The following is a 15,582-nucleotide window of genomic DNA, read 5'->3' on the forward strand; positions in this document are numbered from 1 at the left end:
CGCTGTTGCTCACTCTGGCCATGGAGGAGACGCAGGACAGAGAGGTCGGATTGGGAATGGGAGGGGGAGTTGAAGTGCTGAGCCACCGGGAGTTCAGGTAGGTTATTGCGGACTGAGCGGAGGTGTTCGGCGAAACGATCGCCCAATAGAAGCGTAGGTTGGGCGATCGTTTCGCCGAACACCTCCGCTCAGTCCGTAATAACCTACCTGAACTCCCGGTGGCTCAGCACTTCAACTCCCCCTCCCATTCCCAATCCGACCTCTCTGTCCTGGGTCTCCTCCATTGCCAGAGTGAGCAACAGCGGAAATTGGAGGAACAGCACCTCATATTCCGTCTGGGGACCTTGCGTCCGGATGGCATTAACATTGAATTCTCCCAATTTTGCTAGCCCTTGCTGTCTCCTCCCCTTCCTCAACCCTCTAGCTGTCTCCTCCCACCCTCTCATCCGCCCGCCCTCGGGCTCCTCCTCCTCCTCCCCTTTTCCTTCCTTCTCCCCCCCCCACCCCCATCAGTCTGAAGAAGGGTTTCGGCCCGAAACGTCGCCTATTTCCTTCGCTCCATAGATGCTGCTGCACCCGCTGAGTTTCCCCAGCAATTTTGTGTACCTTCGATATTCCAGCATCTGCAGTTCCTTTTTGAACAGCATCTGTGGAGGTAATGGATGGGTAACGTTTCGGGTCAGACTGGTTGAATCTCTTCGTTACTTCCGTGGATTTAGGCTTTTGTATCAGAAAATTGTGATTTCAATTTCCAAGGACTTCCACTTTGAATCCATGCTGATAATCTAGTGTGGTTCAATGGGAGATGAACAGCCAAAGGAGTGCAGTTGGTGGCCCACTGGTGCAGCGGTAGAGTCGCTGCCTTACAGCGCCAGGGACCCGGGTTCGATCCTGACCTCGGGTGCTGTCTGAATGGAGTTTGTACGTTCTCCCTGTGACCGCGTGGGTTTTCTCCGGGTGCTCTGGTTTCCTCCCACACTCAAAAGATGTGCAAGTTTGTAGGTTAATTGGCTTTGTATTGTAAATTGTCCCTGGTGTGTAGGATAGTGCCAGTGTATGGAATGATTGCTTGATGGGCTAAAGGGTCTGTTTCTGTACTGTATCTCTGAAGTCTAAAGTCGAAATTGCTTAAACTGTGACCTCAAATTCTACTAGGCATTGACGTGAGCACTCTCTCATTTCTGATGGTAGGCACTTGCTGTGTGCAGTTTGCCGCTGTGCTCACCACAATGGAATAGTCACTATACTTCAAAGTACGTTAGTAACGACACTATAAAGTACAGAAGGGCCTGAGGCGATGAAAAGCGCTCTGTAAATACAAGAATTTATTTCTCAATTACAGGCGAATCAGCGTGCAATCTTCAGGAGTTGTCTATTTTTGCTCTCTGTCTGTCTATTCCTGTACATGTGGTGTGAGAGGCACCTGACAATGAAGGGCATGTATCTTTGGATGCCAACAAAAGGGAGAAAATCACTAAAAGGCAGAATAAATATGTGTATTCTGTGCGTGTATATGCGTATATATTGTGAATATTGTGTATATATTAGTCGACACAAATTCCTGAAATGTGATCAGTCTATCTTTGCAGCCACCTCTTTTTAATGTCACTGAACATAATCCCAAAGGCTAAAATAGGTCTGATCTATTTATAGGCTTACTGAGGGCCTGGGAAACTGGAGTGCTGCTGAATTTATTTTGCGCACCATACATTTGAGATCTCATTTCAGTTTCATTAGGGCTTTCAGTTCTTATGTTACACAGCATCAATGATATTACAAAAGGCATCGCAGGGAACAACAAGCTGGTACGGCAAAAAAAAACCCCCAAAGAAAATGCAGGAGACCCTCAGCGGGTCTGGAAACATCAGTGGAGAGAGAAACAGTTGCCTCTTCAGGACAAGGCTATTCACTTGAGTTGGTTTTGTTTATACATGTGACGATTTCAACAGTCCGTGGCTTTACATTAATAATTCCTCCCAAGAACTGAAATCTACATCTGAGCACGTCAATTTGGATGAAGCAGCATTGAATTCCAAAGGGAGGGGTGAAAATTTATATCCCCCAAAAATCAACAATGATCCAAAATGTTGGTGTGGCTTGTGATGATCAAGCTCCTTCCTGAATGTTCTGAGTTCAAGTACCAATCCAGCAGACCCTGAGTATATAACTTAGGCACAAAGTGCCGGAGTAACTCAGCGGGTCAAGCAGCAACTCTGGAGAAAATGGATGGGTGACATTTCGGGTCGGGACCCTTCTTCAGTTTGAAGTCACTATGTGCCTATCTTTGGTATAAACCAGCATCTGTAGTTCCTTTCCACACACATATATAACTTAGGCTGAAGATAGACACAAAAAGCTGGAGTAATTCATACTTTGGTGGTTACTTCCTTGCTAGACTGAGGGATTGATGAAGAGATGAGATTCAGTCCATGTGGACGGACAGTCTATTCAGGAGGCCTACAACACAAGAACGGATATTACCTAAATATGGAACTGTAACTAGATTAAACACCAATATGTGGTTACAATTGAACTACGTGATTGTTAACAGTAGTAATTATGGTAATGAATAGTGGTAATAATAGTAATATGAATCCCATCCTGAGAGAACAAGTTAAGTTGATGATTCATTGACACGACTGTTAATATATTTCAGAACTTGGAAAAAAGGCTGAACTTAAACTATCGTATTGGAATTTGAACTTGCTGATTAGTCTATTCCTTCAGACCACTCGTCCAGTAGCAGTACCTGCTTGTATCACTAATTGTAGTTAAAAGTTCAGAAGTGATAGGAGAAGAATTAGGCCATTTGGCCCACGAAGGGCGGCATGGTGGCACAGAGGTAGAGTTGCTGCCTTATAGCGCTTGCAGCGCTGGAGACCTGGGTTCGATCCCGACTATGGGTGCTGTCTGTAGGGAGTTTGTATGTTCTCCCCTTGCACGGATGACCGCTGGTCGGCGCGGACTCAGTGGGCTGTCACGGCCTGTTTTCGCGTTTTATCTTTAAGGCCTACAGTAAAGTAAAAGTCATAACACCCATTCAATAAAGGTACTGTGTTCCTTCCTCACTCTTTGCAACGTCCCCATATTAATTTTATCAGATTCAATTTGTATGCAAAAATGTATTGAATGCATATCTCCCAATGTCACTTTCAATTCTCTTAACATAGAAAACATAGACAATAGGTGCAGGAGTAGGCCCTTCGGCCCTTCGAGCCTGCACCGCCATTCAATATGATCATGGCTGATCATCCAACTCAGTATCCCGTACCTGCCTTCTCTCCATACCCCCTGATCCCATTAGCCACAAGGGCCACATCTAACTCCCTCTTAAATATAGCCAATGAACTGGCCTCAACTACCTTCTGTGGCAGAGAGTTCCAGAGATTCACCACTCTCTGTGTGAAAAATGTTTCTCGGTCCTAAAGGATTTCCCCTTATCCTTAAGCTGTGACCCCTTGTCCTGGACTTCCCCAACATCGGGAACAATCTTCCTGCAACTAGCCTGTCCAACCCCTTAAGAATTTTGTAAGTTTCTATAAGATCCCCCCTCAATCTTCTAAATCTCTTAAGGGCCTGTCCCACTTGGGCGACCTAATCCGTGAGTTCTGGCACGTTTGCCCTCAACTCATACTCGCAGCATGGTCGACACAAGGTCGTAGGAGGTCTTCGTAACTCTCCTTCATGCTCGAGAGTGGTCTCCGTGTACTCGAGGCCTCAGGTAGGTCGTGGCGGTTTTTTCCAACATGTGGAAGAATGCCCGCGAGCAAAAAAAGGTCGCCATGGGGAAAAAAGCGATACTTTTTTACTCATAGGTTTAATCATAGTAGGTCGGCATGTTGGCCGTAGGTAATCAAGGGTAGTCGAAGGTAGACGAAGGTAGTCGTAGATAGTCTTCATCACAGTCGAAGGGAGGTCGAAGGAGATCGAAGGAGGTCGTCTTCACTCTCCACTATTCGGTGTCCAATGTTCCCGAAGTTAGTCGTAGCTGGTCGAAGCTGGTCTTCAGCATAGTCGAAGGGGGTCTTCAACATGTCAACTCTTCTAAACTTGCCAATTAGGTCGCCCAAGTGGGACAGCCCCTTTACTCTTCCAAAGGCAACAATTGGAAAATGCATGCTGGAATTTTACCAGCATGGGAGTCCAGACCACAAATGGAACAATGTAACTATAACCTAAATCTTTCCTCAAACAAAATTATTTTCTTGCTTTACATTAAATTGGAAGCTTGTCACATTTTCATTTAATTGCTTCGGGAGAATAAAACTGAAATTCTAATAACCTTCCTCCCAAATGGGCTGAGATCAGCCAATTCAGAACAGATGTAATTTGTTATACAAAATACAGGGGAAGTTATTTATCTTGGCCAATATTATTAAATGGATGGCACCTTATACCAATACTTTGTTCGAATGATTGCACTAGATCTTAATATCAAGACACCATTTTAGTCGAACACAAAAAGCTGGAGTAACTCAGCAGGTCAGACAGCATCTCTGTAGAGAAGGAATAGGTGACATTTTGGGTCGAGACTCTTCTTTAGCTATTTTAGTAGTCTCCCTGTGGGTGCTTCCTCTTGCTGTTGTCACCCAAAGTTAAATTGTTCCTCTTCAGATGCCTCTTCACTTGCAGCCAGAGTTGTTTCTTTAAAAAAAAAATAATATCTTCTGTTTGAATGATTTAACCACAAATCCCATTAATAAATGTTGAACCTACTGATCTGAAAGGTACAAGGTTTGTACGAGGCGCGGGCCCGGTGGTGCAGCGGTAGAGTTGCTGCCTTACAGCGCCAGTGACCCATGTCCGATCCTTGCCACTGGTTCTGTCCATCACAAAGTTTGTACATTCTCCGTGACCTGCGTGGGTTTTCTCCGGGCCCCCCGGATTCCTCCCACACTCCAAAGGCATACAGGGGTGTACGGTGAATCACCAGACTGATTCCTGGGATGTCAGGACTTCCATATGAAGAAAGACTGAATAGACTCGGCTTGTACTTGCTAGAATTTAGAAGATTGAGGGGGGATCTTATAGAAACATACAAAATTCTTAAGGGGTTGGACAGGCTAGATGCAGGAAGATTGTTCCCGATGTTGGGGAAGTCCAGAACAAGGGGTCACAGTTTAAGGATAAGGGGGAAATCATTTAGGACCGAGATGAGGAAAACACAGAGAGTGGTGAATCTCTGAAATTCTCTGCCACAGAAGGTAGTTGAGGCCAGTTAATTGGCTATATTTAAGAGGGAGTTAGATGTGGCCCTTGTGGCTAAAGGGATCAGGGGGTATAGGGAGAAGGCAGGTACAGGATACTGAGTTGGATGATCAGCCATGATCATATTGAATGGCGGTGCAGGCTCGAAGGGCCGAATGGCCTACTCCTGCACCTATTTTCTATGTTTCTATGTGAGTTAATTGGCTTCGGTAACATTGTAAATTGTCCCTAGTGTGTGTAGGACAGTGTTAATGTGCACGGATCACTGGTCGGTGCGGAATCGGTGGGCCGAGGGGCCTGTTTTCACGCTGCTTCTCCAAACTTTATTAATACTACCCTTATGACTGGTAATCGGTACATGCATTGCTGATTCAACAATTGCCTCAGTTACAGTGTAAATTGGGTGGGGTGGCGTTAACATCAAAAATAGAGTTGCCATCTTGTGATAAACACAGAAATGAATGTGTGCATGTTTTATCGTTTTCCAAGTTATACATAGTAGGAGCTAAAATAAAAAGTATTCTCTTAGCAAAAGAGTAATTGGTGGCATGCAAAAAAACAACTTGCATTTGTAAAGCAACTTTCTCAAGTTCTTGGACAATTTAAGAGCTGGCCGGTGGTCTATTGAACTTGCCTGGGCCTCATGCTGCCAAAGTCCAGAGCTATGGGTGATGGTGGTGGACAATGGCAACTGAAACCTTCTCCAATCCCATTCTTCTCCATCTCCATTCCCACTCTTAACTAAAGCGAAGACTTCTTTCTTGTGTTGGTTTACTTGTGACCTGATCTAGGCGGCTCCAATCTTCGCTTGCAGAGGCCCAGCACGTGGACCGCACTCGGACCTACAGCAGTGGAGGAGTGGCAGAGAACCCAAGTGGCTACGCTTAGCCTGGCCAACCCCACAACGTTGCCAGGACAACAGGCCTTCATGGGCAGGGCAAGAACCCTGCACAAAACAACTGGGACTTGAAAATGGTGCCAAACTGGCGGCTCTGTATACTGAAGGTACACAAAAATGCTGGAGAAACTCAGTGGGTGCAGCAGCATCTATGGAGCGAAGGAAATAGGCAACGTTTTGGGCCGAAACCCTTCTTCAGACTGTTGCTCCATAGATGCTGCTGCACCCGCTGAGTTTCTCCAGCATTTTTGTGTACCTTCGATTTTCCAGCATCTGCAGTTCCTTCTTAAAGACTCTGTATACTGTCTCAGTGTATGACTGCTATACACTTGTACTGTGTCTGGGATTATCTATGATGTACCTAAGTGCCTATAGTGGTACTTGTACTGAACTGTATACAAAAAGAATGTCACTGTACCTCAGTACATGTGGCAAATAAAGTACCATTGAACCAAGACCTAGACCTCTAAAACAGATGATCTGGTTTGTTAATGATATTGTTCTTCAGTGCTCAATTTGGCTGCAACTCCTCCAATGACATTGGTGATGGATCAAGATAGATATATATCTTGTTATATATATATATATATAACATTCAGAACAGAAAATCCTGAAAATACTCAGCTGGTCGATTAGCTTTGGTGGAGAGAGAGTGTCTGGGAAAATGTTTCTGCACTTTTGTCAGGTCTGAAACATAGGTCACATGCAGTCAGTTGACACAATTTTCAGAGTTGCTGTACGACGGTAGAGTTACTGTCTTACAGCGCTTATAACGGCAGAGACCCGGGTTTGATCCCAACTACAGGTCCTCCCACACTCCAAAGACATACAGGTTTGTAGGTTAATTGGCTGAGGATAAATGCAAATTGTCCCTAGAGTGTGTAGGATAGTGTGAATATACTGGGATCACTGGTCGGTGCGGACTCGGTGAGCCGAAGGGCCTGTTTCCACGCAGCATCTATAAAACAAAAAAACTCAAAAAAATAGTAATGGCAACGGGAGCAAGAATCATTGCAACTGTTGGAACTCAAAGCCTGTTAAGTATTTAATTACAAAACAAAGTACTCTTCCTTTGGTTTTGATTGAGAACTGAAATTGAGAGGCAAGCAAGACATTAAGAAGGGAGAAAAACGGGAAACAGGAAAGTCTGCCCACCACACAAATTAACCTGCCATTATTTTATTTAAAAGAACAGGAGAATACTCTGGTTCCTTCAATAGAGCACAAAAAAATAATTGGTAATATCTCAGGCACTGAAATTGAACTTAACATTTAAAAATAATGACCAATCAATCAAATTGAATGGTTTGTGACTTGAATTAAAGGTGATTCAATTCTGATGCACAAGATACAGAAATATATGGGACTGTCTGAATTGACCAAGGGATACTTTCCTGACTATCACAGGTTGTATATTTAAATGCTCCTTGGGTGTGACGATGCCAGTATTGCTTCTGAGCACATGGCCAGTGGGCTGAATAGTGCAAATAAAACAAAAATGAAATCTACGAAGCTCAAATTACTAACTAACTGCAGAACAGTTTGTTCATTCAAATCTCTCCGAGCTTTGTACCATTAATATAACAAGCCAAAGTAATTCTCATTGAACTAATTAATGTTTACTGAATGGCAGCAGAGTGAAGTCTATTGCAACCTAACGTGTGCAGTGTAGAGATAAAACTCTGGGGACAGCTGGCCTCAGGGACAGGTGTCAGTCCCTGCTTTTGTCTCTTTACTTTGCAAACCAAATCCCAGCAAATCCAAACGAGTGGATAGACACAAAGTGACAGTCCCGCCATCCCAGGGATCAATCTGGTGAACCTACGCTGCACTGCCTCCATCACAAGGATGTCCTTCCTCAAACTTAGAGCAATTTACACAACTCCCAACCCAGTAGCTGCAACATCTGGAGTGTTGGGTTATAATGATGTACAATGTCTGAGCAGCTGAGGGCAACTTCTTATGTAACATGTCCTCAGGCCAAAATTCACTGCACGACTCAACTAAATTGGCAGCACACAGATTCACGTCAAACACATTGAGCCAGAAAACGCACAAAATCCCAGAAAGAACCTTATGTTGATATCAGTTTCAAGAATGATTGAATATAATGGAACGTGGGGTGGCACAGTGGCACAGCGGTAGAGCTGCTGCCTTACAACGCCAGAGACCCCGGTTCAATCCTGACTACGAGTGCTGTATGAAGGAGTTTGTATGTTCTCCCTGTGACCACGTGGGTTTTCTCCGGGAGTTCCAGTGTCCTCTCATACTCCAAAGATGTACAGGTTTGTAGGTTTGTACGTTTGGTAAAATTGTAAATTGTGTTGGATAGAACTAGTGTACGGGGTGGTCGCTGGCCGGGGTGGTCTCGGTGGGCTAAAGGGCCTGTTACCGCTCTATCTCCAAAGTAAAGTAAAAGTAAATGAACGCATATGCACAATATCTGTGGCCTAACCATAACTATAAATCAATATTGAATGCTGCATTAAATTCAAAGAAAAATATCGCTCAGATTGGTCCATCTAAAGAACTATGGGCGAAGGTTACATCATTTTTATTTTCTGCCAAGTGCTTCAAGTACACATTTTCAAGCACAATTATTCTTCCTTGGCATTTTGTGAAATGTTTGATTCATGACAGAGCATCTGATGGAGGAAGATGCCAAAGCCTGTAGAGCTATTTTTAGATTGGATGTGCAGCAGGGTAGCAGAACTTCCATAATTCTGTCTGCTATTATGAAGCAGCATGTCAAACGATAGCAATGACACTTCAAAACTTTGAAGAAATTTCTCCCCATTTCAGTACATAATACCCTTTACTTTGAGACCAACTCGTAGTTTTAAGCTCCATAACTAGAGAAAACACCCTCCCAAATCTACCCTGTGGATCCCTCCAAGAATGTTATATGTTTCAATGAGGTCACCTCTCAATTTATTTTCATACGAGGGACCCATCATCCCAGGACACAGAATGCAGGAGTAACTCAATGGGTCGGTCAGCATCACTGGAGAACATGGATATGTGATGCTTTGGGCCAGGGCCCCTTCTTCAACTGATGTGGAGGATTGGGGTGAAAGGGGAAGCTGGGAGAGAGCTTGTATCCGAGTTTGCTGCACTCTTAACTGTACTCTATGGCAAGTATATCCTTTTATGTTCAAATAATTCCCAATGCAATGAGCAAATGAGGGCAACTGTTTATGTAACAGATCCAAGGACTGAAAATCCCATTGCACCTAAATGTAGTTGTGGAACATAAGCAATTCACCACAAGGCCAATTAAATAACATTGTGGCCTCAAACTTGTGGAAAAACCCCCAGCTCTATAGAGACTGCAGATCCAAAATAGCTTCTTATACTTTGATCTATCATAGACAGATCTATCACATTCTGGCTACAGAAATCTCAGATTTATTCAGCAAGGCCTCGTTAAGCAAAAATCACCATGAAGCAAAGAAGAAAATGCGACAGGCCGGGGATATTTTCTTGCCTGTTTTTGTCCCATAATAAGTATTCATCATCTGAAAATAATGGGTTGAAATAAAACCTCTGTTTCAATGCAGCTGATTAGTAATGACTGCCTTTTTCGCTATCTCATATGTTGCATAATACGTGGTCGAATTTGACTCTGAAGAAGGGTCTCGAGCCGAACGTCACCTATTCCTTCTCTCCAGAGATGCTGCCTGTCCTGCTGAGTTATTCCAGCTTTTTGTGTCTATCTTCGTTTTAAACTAGCATCTGCAGTTCCTTCTTACACCGCATTGATCTGATGACCCAGATACCCAGAGGGTGGTGGGTATTGGAACAAGATGCCAGGGGAGGTAATTGAGGCAGTACTATCACAACATTTAAAAGACATTTGCACAGATACAAGGATAGGAAAGGTTTAGAGCGGCATAGGCCAAATGTGGGCAGGTGGGGCATCTTGGTCAGCATGGGCAAGTTGAGCCGAAGGTCCTGTTTCTGTGCTGTATGACTCTATAACTTTATATTATCTATCCTTTAAAGAGCATCAGTCGTACCACCCCCTCCCCAGGTACTTTCCCCTGCAACTGCAGAAGATGCAACACCTCCTCCCTCGACTCTGTCCTGGAACCCCGAGTCCTTTCAGGTTAGGCAGACGTTCACTTGCACCTCCTCCAACCTCGCTACTGTATCTAGGTATGTTGCAAAGCCTACCTGAAGCGTCGTTGAAAATCTGCCGCTGAGGGTGTGCGCGATTTTGGCGCCGTTTAGAGGGGGGTGGGTTTAAAACGCGATTTTCTCTAGGCTGTTCCAATCGAAGATGTTCAGCCTAGTTAATTATTAACGAAAAATCGCTGGAAGACCCCGTCGCAAAAGCTATTATTAGTTTTAAAGGCCTCGTAAAATAGTTATAGTAGTTTAAAAATCAATCTCTAAACCCGCGACCGCCAGCAACCGCAGGGTCTCATAAAGCAAATATCTGAAGGTATGCTGTATATTTTTACATTAAAAAGGGCTTCTTAAGATCCCTTTATACAAAGTTTAATATTGCGAGTAGCTCATTTTGGGCCCATTATATCCCACAGTATTTTTCTGGGCATTTGAGGCACAAATCTACCGCAATGTGAACGTTCTAAACCAGCGCGTTCCACAGGGACCCACTGGAAAGCTGATTTAAATGGACTTTAATTTACAGCAATTAAACACTAAATTCCTTCCATTTGGTCTATAAATTAATGTAAATGAGATTTTAAAATCATGTTTTATTGTGAATTATTTGTGAATATTATTTGGACATTTAGGCTATTTAAAAATGTTAATCATTTATTAAGAAATGGATAGATGTTTAGATCTAGTAATTGAAGTCTGAAATTAGCTACAATTAGGTAACTAACTAATTATATGCTTTAATTTCAGGTCATCCAAGTAAGATTATTTTATATTTGTTTCAGAATGCTTCAATCTATGATAACTGAAAATTTCATTCAGCTCTCTTAATTTTTAAGAAAGTTATGGGCTTTTGACTGTTCACGATCACAGCTTTTTTGTTATGTCCATAGAAAATCAATAGGGAACAAGATGCTCATTTCCCAGTATGAAAATGGCCATAACTTTTTAAATACTTGAGATATGAAAGTGAATTAGGTGTCAAATTAAACTTATTTTTATGCTTTATCTGATGGGATAAATTGCAGACTTGATTTTTAAAATCTCAAAATTTTGTAACATTGCTACTGTATCCGTTTTTTAGTTTGTGAACTCTTATACATCAGCAAAACCAAACGCAGACTGGGCGATCGCTTCGCGGAACACCTTCGTTCAGCCCGCCTGAACCAACCTGATCTCCCAGTTGCTAAACACTTTCATTCTCCTTCCCATTCCTTCACAGACCTTTCTGTCCCAGATCTCCTCCATTGTCAGAGTGAGGCTAAATGCAAATTGGAGGAACAGCATCTCATATTTTGCTTGGGCAGCTTACAGCCCAGTGGTACGAATATTGATTTCTCACATTTCAGGTACTCCGGCATTCCCTCTCTCTATCCCTCCCCCATCCAAGTCGCACAAGCTTCTTGTTATAGCTTACAATGGCCTGTTTCCTTTATCATTGTTACATTTACGCATATCTTTCATTCATTGCTCCTTATCTCTCCACATCACCGTCTTTCTCTCGTTTCCCTTATCCGGGGTGGGAGATTGCAACCTCCACGTGGTACGCCCTGTTTCGACGAATACAATCAACCTGGCATGCACAATCAAGTAAGATCAAATAGAACAAGTTGTCCTACAACTTTAGGCTGTGCACGCCATACGCAAGAAGAAGTAGAAGAAGAGGTTTCCCTTATCCCTAACCAGTCTGAAGAAGGGTCTTGACCGGAAACATCACCCGTTCCTTCTCTCCAGAGATGCTGCCTGTCCCGTTGAGTTACTCCAGCTTTTTGTGTCTATCTTTGAGTCATACATGTTATCTTGTTATCCAGTGGCTCCTAGCTCTTTCTAAAATGGCTTTTGCATTCTCTATATTTTGATGACCAGGATTTCATGTCATTGACTGTCAGGCACTCAAGAATTTCCTGAGGCCATGAATGGCAATACAGAATTATTTTACATTATTAATTGATTCACTGATACAGCTTGGAATTAGGCACTTCAGCCCACCGAGCCCACTCCGACCATCGATCACCCGTTCACACTAGTTCTCTGTTATCCGACTTCTGTATCCACTCCTTACGGGCAATTTACAGAGGCCAATAAACCTACAAACCCTCACGTCTTTGGGATGTGGGAGGGAAACCAGAGCACCCAGAGGAAATCAATGTGGTCACAAGGAGAACCTTCCACGCAGACAGCATCCGAGTTAGAATCAATCCTTGGTCTCCGGCGCTGAGAAGCAACTGTTCTACCAGCTGCGCCACTGTGCACCACATAATTCTATTGTTCTTGCAATACTGAGATCTCACTGAATATTTTCCTCAATTTATTTCATTACGTCTTGTTCAACAAAAATAATTTGACTTCACACCTATCCAGAATCAAGCTGCTACCTTTACTTACATCTAAAGCCAATCCCACACCTGTCCTTATACCTCCTCCCTCGACTCCATCCAGGGACCCCGACAATCCTTTTAGGTGAGATAGAGGCTCACATGTTCCTCCTTTAATCTCATCCACTGCATCCGTTGTTCGTGATGTGGGCTCCTGTACATTGGAGAGACCTAACGTAGACTCGGCAACTGTTACACTAAATACTTATGCTCAGTCCGCCCAGGCCTATGGGATCTCCAATGGTTGCCAACCATTTCAACGCCCCTTCCCATTCCCATACTAACATTTCTGTCCTGGGATGCCTCCATTGCCACATGCAAATTGGAGGGACAGCAACTCATATTTCGCTTGGATAGCTTAAAACTCAGTTCGGTAAATTCTCAAATTCTAAGTAACTTCTACCCATGTTCCCCTTGCCTATTTCCTCCCCCCTACTCATTTAAACCAGTTCTCCACATTGTATCCCTCTTGAATTCACACCTTCCCAAGCCAGCAATGGGCCTACCAAAAAATCACTCTGCCTGTGGTCATTTGTGGCAGGTCCTGATTGATCCTGGCCTATTCTCGCCTCCAGCGCTTCACCGCCCTCCCCCTCCCCCACCCCACACGCTCACAGTTCGAGGAACACGGTCAGAGGAAACTGGTTCTTTGAGTCCACGCTTACTAGCGATCACCTGTACACTTGTTAGTCCTCCATATTTACAGAACATTTTACAGGATCAATTTACAGAAGCTCATTAACCAACAAACGTGGGAGTGTGGGAGGAAACCGGAGGAGCTGGAGAAAACCCACGCGGTCACAGGGAGAACGTGCAATCTCCATACAGACAGCATCCGTAGTCAGGATCGAACCTGGGTCTCTGGAGCTGTAAGGCAGCAACTCTACCGCTACGCCACTGTGCACACCAAATTCTTGATTAGCAAGGGTGTCAAGGGTTATGGGGAGAAGGCAGGAGAATGGGGTGGAGAGTGAAACATCGATCAGCCATGATTGTATGGCAACATCGACTCAATGGGCCGAATGGCCTTCTTCTGCTCCTATGATTTATCAGACCCTCTTTCCCGCTGCAACAATTTCCCTATTCAGAGACTGACCTTCATCAATCTGCCCTCTATACATCAGCTTAATTGTAATTCCAATTGCTCTGTGTGTCATTCGAAAACTGTTCAGGTGCATTTGAATTTGCGTTTTAAACCTAATCCTTGCGGATTACTTGTTCTCTAAATTTATACTGGAAGTTTTGTGTTGCAACCGTTGAATAAACTAAGTGTTGAGTCATGTGCCAAAAAATGTTCCGATTCCGTAATGGAAAAGTTGAAATGTGCAGATGCTGCAAATCTGAAATAAAAACAGAGGATGCTATAATTACTCAGCAAGCTAGGGGGCGTCCGGAGGGAGGGAAACAATAGTCAACTTCTAGCTCTGTAATATATCCTCAGGAGTCCGTTATGTCTTAATAATGTGAACAGGCCGCTTTGTTTGGGGTTGGTCGAGTTACAATGGAAATATTTAAGAGCTTCAGATGCAAGTTTAAAAATCACAAGCTGTGCGATCAATACACCATAATGCAAGGATTTGTATGTACAATTATTCTGGCAATGGTAGTTTCAAAATGTTACTGCAAATCTATCTCGAATTACGCTAACCTTTGATCCTACTTATCTGCGGTAATTAGGCGTAGAGATTCAAACTCTAAATTGCATTAGTCATAATAGCCATATGTATTTCCCTGCCCCATACAACGTAAATAAAGAATTCCGTGGGTTAATTTCACAAAAAGAAAATATCTCAGTTATTAATCTATCCCGCAACACCCGCGAGTGCAAGAGTACGTGGGATATTCGTCCACGGGAGGGTTCCTGGAGAAGTCACACGAATAGGGAGCTCCACTGCTTATACTTCCCTCAACTCGATGAAGACAGTCGGGTCGGACAAGAGCGGGACTCATACGGGAGTTACACTCGGATATTCGGGTAGAGCAGCCAAGGCGTTGTATCTGGCAAGGGTTGTGTTCACCGCCAGCGCTGTTGTTCGTGTGAAGCTCCACCATCGCCAGTTAATCGGGGTAAGTTCCGCCCAGGGCTGAGAGCCCGCAAATTCTGGGGTGAACTAACCCACTTCGCTTCGGCACCGATTCCTGTTTCCAGGGCAACTAGCTCAACTTAGCCACTGGTGCGCGCTCGGCCAGTCTCTTGACATTGGCAACAAAAATAAAACCGCACACACCTTTCCATATATAGCAGCGGACAGAAATACCCGAGGAATAATGAAATTCACAACGCACCGTTTTTTGATGGAAGTATGAGGAAGTAGATCCTTTTCTGCTCCTTATTCTTCAGGGATTCGCAAGTACCTTGATCATTGTATCCATTTGAAGTGTATCAATTAAAAACAAATAGGTCGACATCGTAACTGAGTGAGTGGCTGCACTATTGAGCAAAAACATAAAAACGTTCGCACAACAAAAGAAAAGCGGGATGGAAAATCTGCATAACCACTGGGAAAATCATGCTTCCGCAGAAAATAAGAAGCCCTGTCTGTCTATAAATATTGGATGAAGATGCTGTGCCGGGTGTAGAAACTGCAGAGAGAAATGATCGGTCTTGCTTTTCATCAAAACCATCCGCTAATTCGCTTCACGCTGCAGCTATTATTTCATTCATAAAAATAAAATGATTCTGCAGCGAGCACAATGCAAGTTGCAGGATAGAACTAGACCCGCCTCCTCGCCCCTTCCCCATTGGCTCAGGCGCCACCCCACCCACTTTGCGTCACAATGCCTTGGTCCGCAACTCGGCCGTCGATTGGTCCCTCCTCATGCCAATCGTCTGACGTCGTTCGGCACCGGAAGGGTAGGACCTTCGACACAGGAGAAGCGAGAGTAAAGATACATTCGTTCAAGATGCTGGAGTAACTCAGCTTGGACGGGCAGCATCTCATCTCTGGAGAGAAGGAATGAATGGATGGATAT

At 43.9% G+C, this 15,582-nt stretch overlaps 1 protein-coding gene across 2 annotated transcripts in view; it reads right to left on the bottom strand.

Annotated features, from left to right (window-relative positions):
• Positions 1–15,344, bottom strand: part of rhobtb2 (Rho related BTB domain containing 2) — a 52,362-nt gene extending 37,018 nt beyond the window's left edge. For both annotated transcript variants that reach the window (XM_033013737.1, XM_033013736.1), the window contains exon 1: positions 14,896–15,344. The gene's annotated coding sequence lies outside the window, so the exon portion shown is untranslated. The remainder of the gene's footprint in view (positions 1–14,895) is intronic.
• Between the last annotated feature and the right edge of the window lie 238 nt (positions 15,345–15,582).

The sequence above is a fragment of the Amblyraja radiata genome, chromosome 39, assembly GCF_010909765.2.
Source record: "Amblyraja radiata isolate CabotCenter1 chromosome 39, sAmbRad1.1.pri, whole genome shotgun sequence".
NCBI classification, from domain to species: domain Eukaryota; kingdom Metazoa; phylum Chordata; class Chondrichthyes; order Rajiformes; family Rajidae; genus Amblyraja; species Amblyraja radiata.